Source organism: Belonocnema kinseyi, chromosome 10 (genome assembly GCF_010883055.1).
Source record: "Belonocnema kinseyi isolate 2016_QV_RU_SX_M_011 chromosome 10, B_treatae_v1, whole genome shotgun sequence".
NCBI lineage: Eukaryota > Metazoa > Arthropoda > Insecta > Hymenoptera > Cynipidae > Belonocnema > Belonocnema kinseyi.
In genome coordinates this window covers 51,366,893-51,373,675 of record NC_046666.1, presented here as the reverse complement: position 1 = coordinate 51,373,675, position 6,783 = coordinate 51,366,893, and the positions used below count along the sequence as shown (strand labels likewise).

The 6,783-nt window shown below is 31.8% G+C and overlaps 1 protein-coding gene across 1 annotated transcript in view; it reads left to right on the top strand.

Moving 5' to 3' along the window:
• LOC117181112 (hornerin-like) overlaps window positions 1-6,783 on the top strand; it is a 13,366-nt gene that overhangs the window by 3,567 nt on the left and 3,016 nt on the right. The gene's annotated exons all lie outside the window — the stretch shown is intronic.

Here is a 6,783-nt window from a genome sequence, read left to right as displayed (position 1 = left end):
AATAAAATGTAAAAAAAATTATGAACTGTATTTCGTTACGCATGTCTGCAATAAATATATAAAATTATTGAAAACCATATAAAAGTAAATTTTTTAAACCTTTTTCGTTTGCTTACTTTAATTAAATGAAAATACGATGAATTTATTCCAATAAAGTGACATAAGTGTCATCTTCAGTCAATAATTTTCCTATTCAAGAATTCTAATTGCTTGTTCAAATTGTAGTTCCTTTAAAAAAATCCTTCAAGAAATATAATTGGAATGATTTTTTAATAGTTTAGTCTAAAGAATTTAAAACCAATTCGATGTGAAAGGTTTCATGACACAGGACCACAAAATGGTTTTGGGAACCTGAAATTTCTGCATACTTAAACCTACAAACCTCAAATTAACAAGTCTCAATCCCACAAACTAACATACCCAAAACCAACAAGCTCCAAACCCACAATCTCAAACCCACAAACTCCAAATACACAAGCTCTATATCCACAAACCTATAAATTCCAAACCCATAAAGCCCAATTCCACAAACCCCAAACCCACAAGATCCATATGCACAAACTTACAAACCCCATAACTCCCAAACCCACTAACCCACAAAACCCAAAGTAACAAAACCGAAACCCACCAAACCCAAATTATATCTATTTTTCAATTAGTCTTATAAGATGTGAGGTGTGGGTTTGCGGAATTGAGGTTGGTGGGCTTAAGGTTTGTGGAGTTGGATTATGGAGTTTGGAGTTTGTAAGTTTGTTGGCGAATAAAATTTGGAGACTTTAGCTCAGTTAATGTCAAGATATATGAAGTTTTAGAGTCTGACTAAGTCTTCCACTTTGTGGGTTTTTTTTTTTTAGTTTGGGGTTTGTTGGTTTGGGGTTTGTGGATATGAAGCTTGTGGGTTGGGGGTTTGTGGATATGGAGCTTATGGGTTTGGGTTTTGTGGGTTCAGGGTTTGTAGCTTTGTGGATAAGGAGCTTGTGTATTTGGAGTTTTTAGGTTTAGAGCTTATGGGTTTGGAACTTGTTGGTTTGCGGTTTGTGGGTTTGTTGATATGGAGCTTGTGGGGTTGGTACTTGCAGGTTCGTGTTCAGCGACCCAAAAAGCATTAAGTATACCTATTCCATTCCCAGTAGACTTCCGAAACCATTTTTTGGTCCTGTGTAATATGCATAAGTGACTGTATGCTTTTATATGTGATGAATTGATAATTAAATTAACTCAATCGCGTAGATGAAAATGAGTACTCACGACTAAGTATGCATGAATGTAAATAGAAATGGGATTATTTTACGTTCATATAAATGGAAATTAATGAAAAAAGATGGCACCACTCTATCTGCAATTCCAGAGTATGTCAAGATCGATGTGATATATATAAAAAGGATAATAAATAAATGACAAGTACTATCTACTACAATTAGAGAAGACAATAGAATTTCAGCTCAGTGTGCTCGGGTGGAAATCAAAGTTATCCCACTATTCGAGCTGGTGAGAGAATTCTGTTTTTCTGTGGAACTTAAAATTTGATGTAGCGTATAATGAGATCAGGCCAATCTGCGGCTCCACTAAGGAAAAGTAAAATGTCATGTAATGCATATTTTTTTGCTATTTTTTTTCTCGATCAATTTTCGAGAAAACAGGACGGCGCTAGCTTGCTATCAATTTAGCGGCGCCCTCTGCAGAAATCAATGAAAAAACATTCAATTTAAAAGACTGACTAGGTTAGATTTTTTCTTATTTTTTTCCTTTACAACGTGCTATGGATCGCTTTTGTAAAATCAACCCTTATTTTTGAAAAATTACCTTTTGTAATGAAAAAATTATTAAGAAGAATTAATAAAAACAGGACAAGGCCAGATTTTTTTGTTGTGATTTTTTCGCTTTTTAATGTGATATGAAAAAATTTTATAAAATAAACCCTTATTTTGTAAAGCAATCCCCTGTGCTGTAAAAATATGTATAAGAAAAAGAAACTATCAAGATAAAAAATACTTATAAAATATTAACCCGGTATTTCTAAAGCATAACTGAGAAGCAAAATTATTGTTTACCCCTAATCGTTACAAAAACAGCCCTCGTATTTGGAACTAAATACAAACCTGCAAACTGATGTCGTAAATGGTATACATTAACGGTTGGGATTTTTGTGCTTTTACTTTATTTTCCAATGTCATGTCAATCTCTTTTGCAAAATTAAACCTTATATAAAAAAGCAACACCCTTCAATAAAAACACGTCGATGTGTAAAATTCCTAAAAATAAAACCAAGAATTTAGCAACCAAATTTGGACAACCACCACAAAATGTTCCTATTGCAATCTGAAAAAAGGAAATATTTTCTCCTCTTCTTTCCCCATAAAACAGAAAAAAGAAAATTATTCGTCTTAAATTTGAACAAAAAGAAAAAGGAGGAAAAAAATGAGAAGGCAACCAACCAAATCCCCTTCATTCTCTTTTTTATTACTTTCGTCCTCTTTCTTTCTACCATTATCAAATCGCAATAAAAAACATAATAAAATAAAATAAAAAACAATCATTAACAAATAGTTCAATTCTCACACGCGATTAGGGGATGCTTTTCAAAAAATTCAAACTTCATTCTAGCTTCACCAATAAATGATCCTTGATTGATGAAAAAATGATTCAATCAATTATTGCTGATCTTTTCTTCCTGATAATGCCGACGTTCTGCAGAGAGGTGAAGCTAATTCTTTCGTATTAATGATAATTGAAAACTTCTTTCTTCTTTCTAAAATTCTGGATACAATTGAAGAGAGATTGTTTTTCTAGTAGTTCTTCTCCGAAGGATCCAAACAGTATCAATGAAAAACAATATTTTAAAATTTAAGAATCACTTATTTCGTTTCTATTTTTCTTCCTTTCTGCAAAGTTCGAAATTAACAAATTCTTCATCTCGTTTTTCCAGTTTCTCACGTGTCTTCTTCAATCATTATTATCTGCCCTATCCTTCAGTGAAAGATCGAAAAATCAACAAATTCTTTAACCCAGAACAACATATATAGCTATCACACTTCTTCAAATATTTGATCACTGATTGCCACCTCTTAACAACATTTCCTCAAAAGAGAAACAGAACAGTTGCAAAATTAACACAAGTCTCTAATAACTCTTATCTGAACTCTACTAACTCGTCACATTAATAATAAAAAATGAGTTTGACTTTCTATGGAATTGTAAAATAAAGATCGACGGGTTCGATTCCCGCCTCGCATTCTGGAAGAGTCTCGGCGGCCCATGCAGTAAGTGTGTGGGGGGTGTGTAAGGGAATAGAGAAGAAGGTGCTAGAAAAATATAAACCCTTAGGGGACACATTAGAAGCTTCCATTCCATTCCATAGATGGAACTTGCTTATAAAATAGTAACGTGGTACTTTAAAGCCTAATTATTTCTCATCCCTATTGGCTACAAGAATAAGCCCCGTAATGTATATTATTCTCCAGTCTATGAGTGTATATTCAAAAAATTTAATTTACCTTTTTCGATGCATCTTTTATTGCCATTAAATAACTTCTATCACAACAATTCCTAACAAGAAAAATCTTTTTTCATATGACGCACAATCTAAATTTTCAGAACGATTTCATATTTGTCGAGAGCAGTATTTTTTTCTGAAATAATTTTTTCAATTAGTTATTAAAACTATTTTTTAAGATAAGTTGAAATAATTTTAAGACCCTAAAAAGCATTCGTGTTACTAGGGATGCTGGGGATCTACATGTATGTTTTAAAATACTTTTTGGCTTTTATTTGTGTAATAATATATGAGAACCATTTGTCCGAATCACATTTACATAAAACTGCATCCCGTTCTGTATATAATTGTCACATAGTACGAAGTCGCCGATTTATTATCTCCTTGAAATACAGGATTGTGGTGTTTCTGCTAATAAATATTCAAGATTTGAACTTCTGAAATTTCGATTTTATTAAGGTATTTCGGTTTCTTAATTCGTCCAGTGGGTTAACATAGTAACAATTCATGTTCCAACTATGCCAGGAATCCACCTCTGACATGAAATATGGCTCAATTTGATGAGAAGTCTTTTAAGAATGTTTTCGACTTTGCTACTGTCCAAACTCCTCAAATTTATAACTTATCCAGGCAGATTAATTATCTGATTCTTTGATAGACCTAATGCTCTAAGGTATGAAATTTTGGCATCCCCAAAAACTATCCATCTCGTGAAGTTGGTCTGAATTTGATAGGTGGTAGACTATGTCCATTTTTGGAAACCTACCTTAGTGAAACCCATACAAGTTCCACATAGTCTACCACCAATTAAATTCAGATAATTTCACGATAAGGTTAGTTTTTTGGTGATACTAAAACTTTATTCCTTACAGAATTGAGTCTATAAAAAAAATAATGTGAACGATCTACCTGTAGGAGGTCGAACTTGAATGGGTTTCATTAAGTTAAGTGTCCACAAATGTGCATAGTCTACCACCAATCAAATTAGGATGAATGTCACAAGAAGGTTATTTTTTGGGGATGCAAGAATTACATACTAAGGACGTCTAACATGGAAATGGGCCCGCAGTTAAGATAGAAAAGGGTACGAAATGTGCTTGTGACGATGCAGGGAGATATGGAGATGATATTTCCGATTTTGAATCGTGTATGTCGCTATTCAACGACGGGTTCAAAATATTTATGTCTCATCAGTAAGTTAATAATAAATACTGAAAAAATCGATTAACTTTTATCCACGAAATAAAAACATTTGTTGGCGTTCGAAAAATTCATCAGTACACTTAGAGTAAGTGTGAGCCAAATAAAGTTCCTTTTAATTCTCTTATCTTTCTTGATTGCTGTGCTGGTACACCATGCAAACATTTTTTAATAGGACAACTAAGTTACACTATATCAAAAAATATCTCTAAAGAATCAATAAAAAATAAAGCAGATGATAATAATGATGAAACTACAACCCAGAGAAAAAGTATGAAATTCAAGTGTCTCTAATCTAAAAGAGTCTCAAATCTACATTTTTACAAGTTAAATAAAATTCAATAAGTGAATTACAATAATTAAATTTAACTATCTGTAGCTTAATAAGGAAAATGTGGAAGTTCTGTTTTGTATAGTTTATTTTAAATCAATTATATTTTTGTATTTATGAAATAGATTGAAACTTTGCCAAACACTTTGCGAATTAGCGAATATTGGAGAAATTAAGTTTATGCATCCACATTTCATGTAAAAAAATGTACTTGAAGTTGTAATTGTTCATCAGCCTCTGATAACTTGATTTTCGTACTCGGTATTATTTATATTATATACTTTACTTTTTGTTAACATAATTTTTTGTATTATACTGTATATTATTATAATATACTAAAGAAATGTATAGTTAATTCAGAGAAAATTGAGGAAAAAGTATTTTTTAAATAAAAAAGTATATTTATAAGAAATACAGTCATTCATACAAATGGCCAGCTCCATCATGTGAAGCTTTTTAAAAAGTCTCAATAATACATTTTTCAAACAACAGATATTTTGCACAAAACAGCATAAAAGATTTCAAAAGTGGGTATATAACCTGTAGAAAATTTGAGTTTACTATCTGTGTGCTTCAGCAGCAGTTTAAACTTCACGGTCTCCTAAGAACTATTTTAAAGTAAATATGAAGCTGTCTCTGTGCTTCTTCGCATTGGACTCTATTTTCATTCACAGTAAGCAGAAAAATTTCACTTAAATAAAAAGTAAAAAGTTCTTTGCAATTATTATTTTAATTATCTTGAAGTTAAAGCAAAGGCTTCGATGAATTTTTTATATTAACTCTTTTTATTTATTTTTAGGTTAATATTTATAAACACTAAATTGATTTTGCAATAATTATTTCTCAAGTATAGGGAATTCAATATAGAAAATTCTTTAGAATCGAGCAAAGTGTTTAGAAATTGTAAACATCTAAGGAAATGAGTAGAAATCAATTTTAATTTCTTGAATATAATTAACTTAAAATTATGTATAGAAGCTGTCTCTAAACAAAACATTAAAAACATGATAAATCTTTGAATTCCCTTGCAATCCTTGGAGATTTAATAAAATTCTTTAAATCTGGAACATTTTTTTTAAATGCCTTAAAAGTCCTTAAGTTCTTTAGAATTACTAGGAATCCTTTAAAATTTCATTCTGTAGAATTTAGGTATCTAGAAATCATTTTATATCCGTTTAATATTGAAATTAGTTCTCTACAAAAAACATTTTAAATCCCTGACAATCTTTCAAATCCTTTAAAGTGTTTAGAAATCCTCGGAGATTTCGTTTGTTTTTCAAAGTTGTTTAGAAATCCCTTATCATCTTTGTAAATCCTACATTATTATTATTATTACACCATTAAGCCATTTCCCTTTCGGGGTAGGCGTGACTCACTCGGCAGGGGAAAGGAGTAGTGTGTGAAAGGGATAGAGATTTCTCAGATTGATCCAGAATTCTTGTGCTATTTAAGTAAATAACACGTTCGTTCCGCAACACTGCTCCGACCCAGGTTGCTGATCAATCTCTCTAGCAATCACCCCAAGCGAAGAACCTCACGAAGTCGTTATGTAAGGTTCCCCACTTGGGTCCATTAATAGCCAAGGTTTTTGTTTCAGGCGTCTTTCACTCTACAGACACTCTTTTTCTTAACTATTTGCCGCCATACTTTCCTGTCTTGGCATACTACTCTAGCTTCTTTCATGTCCATGCATTTTTTCATGCAGGCTCTCGTGTTTCTGTGACTTCTTATGTCTCTTCTAAGTAGGGTCTCATTCACA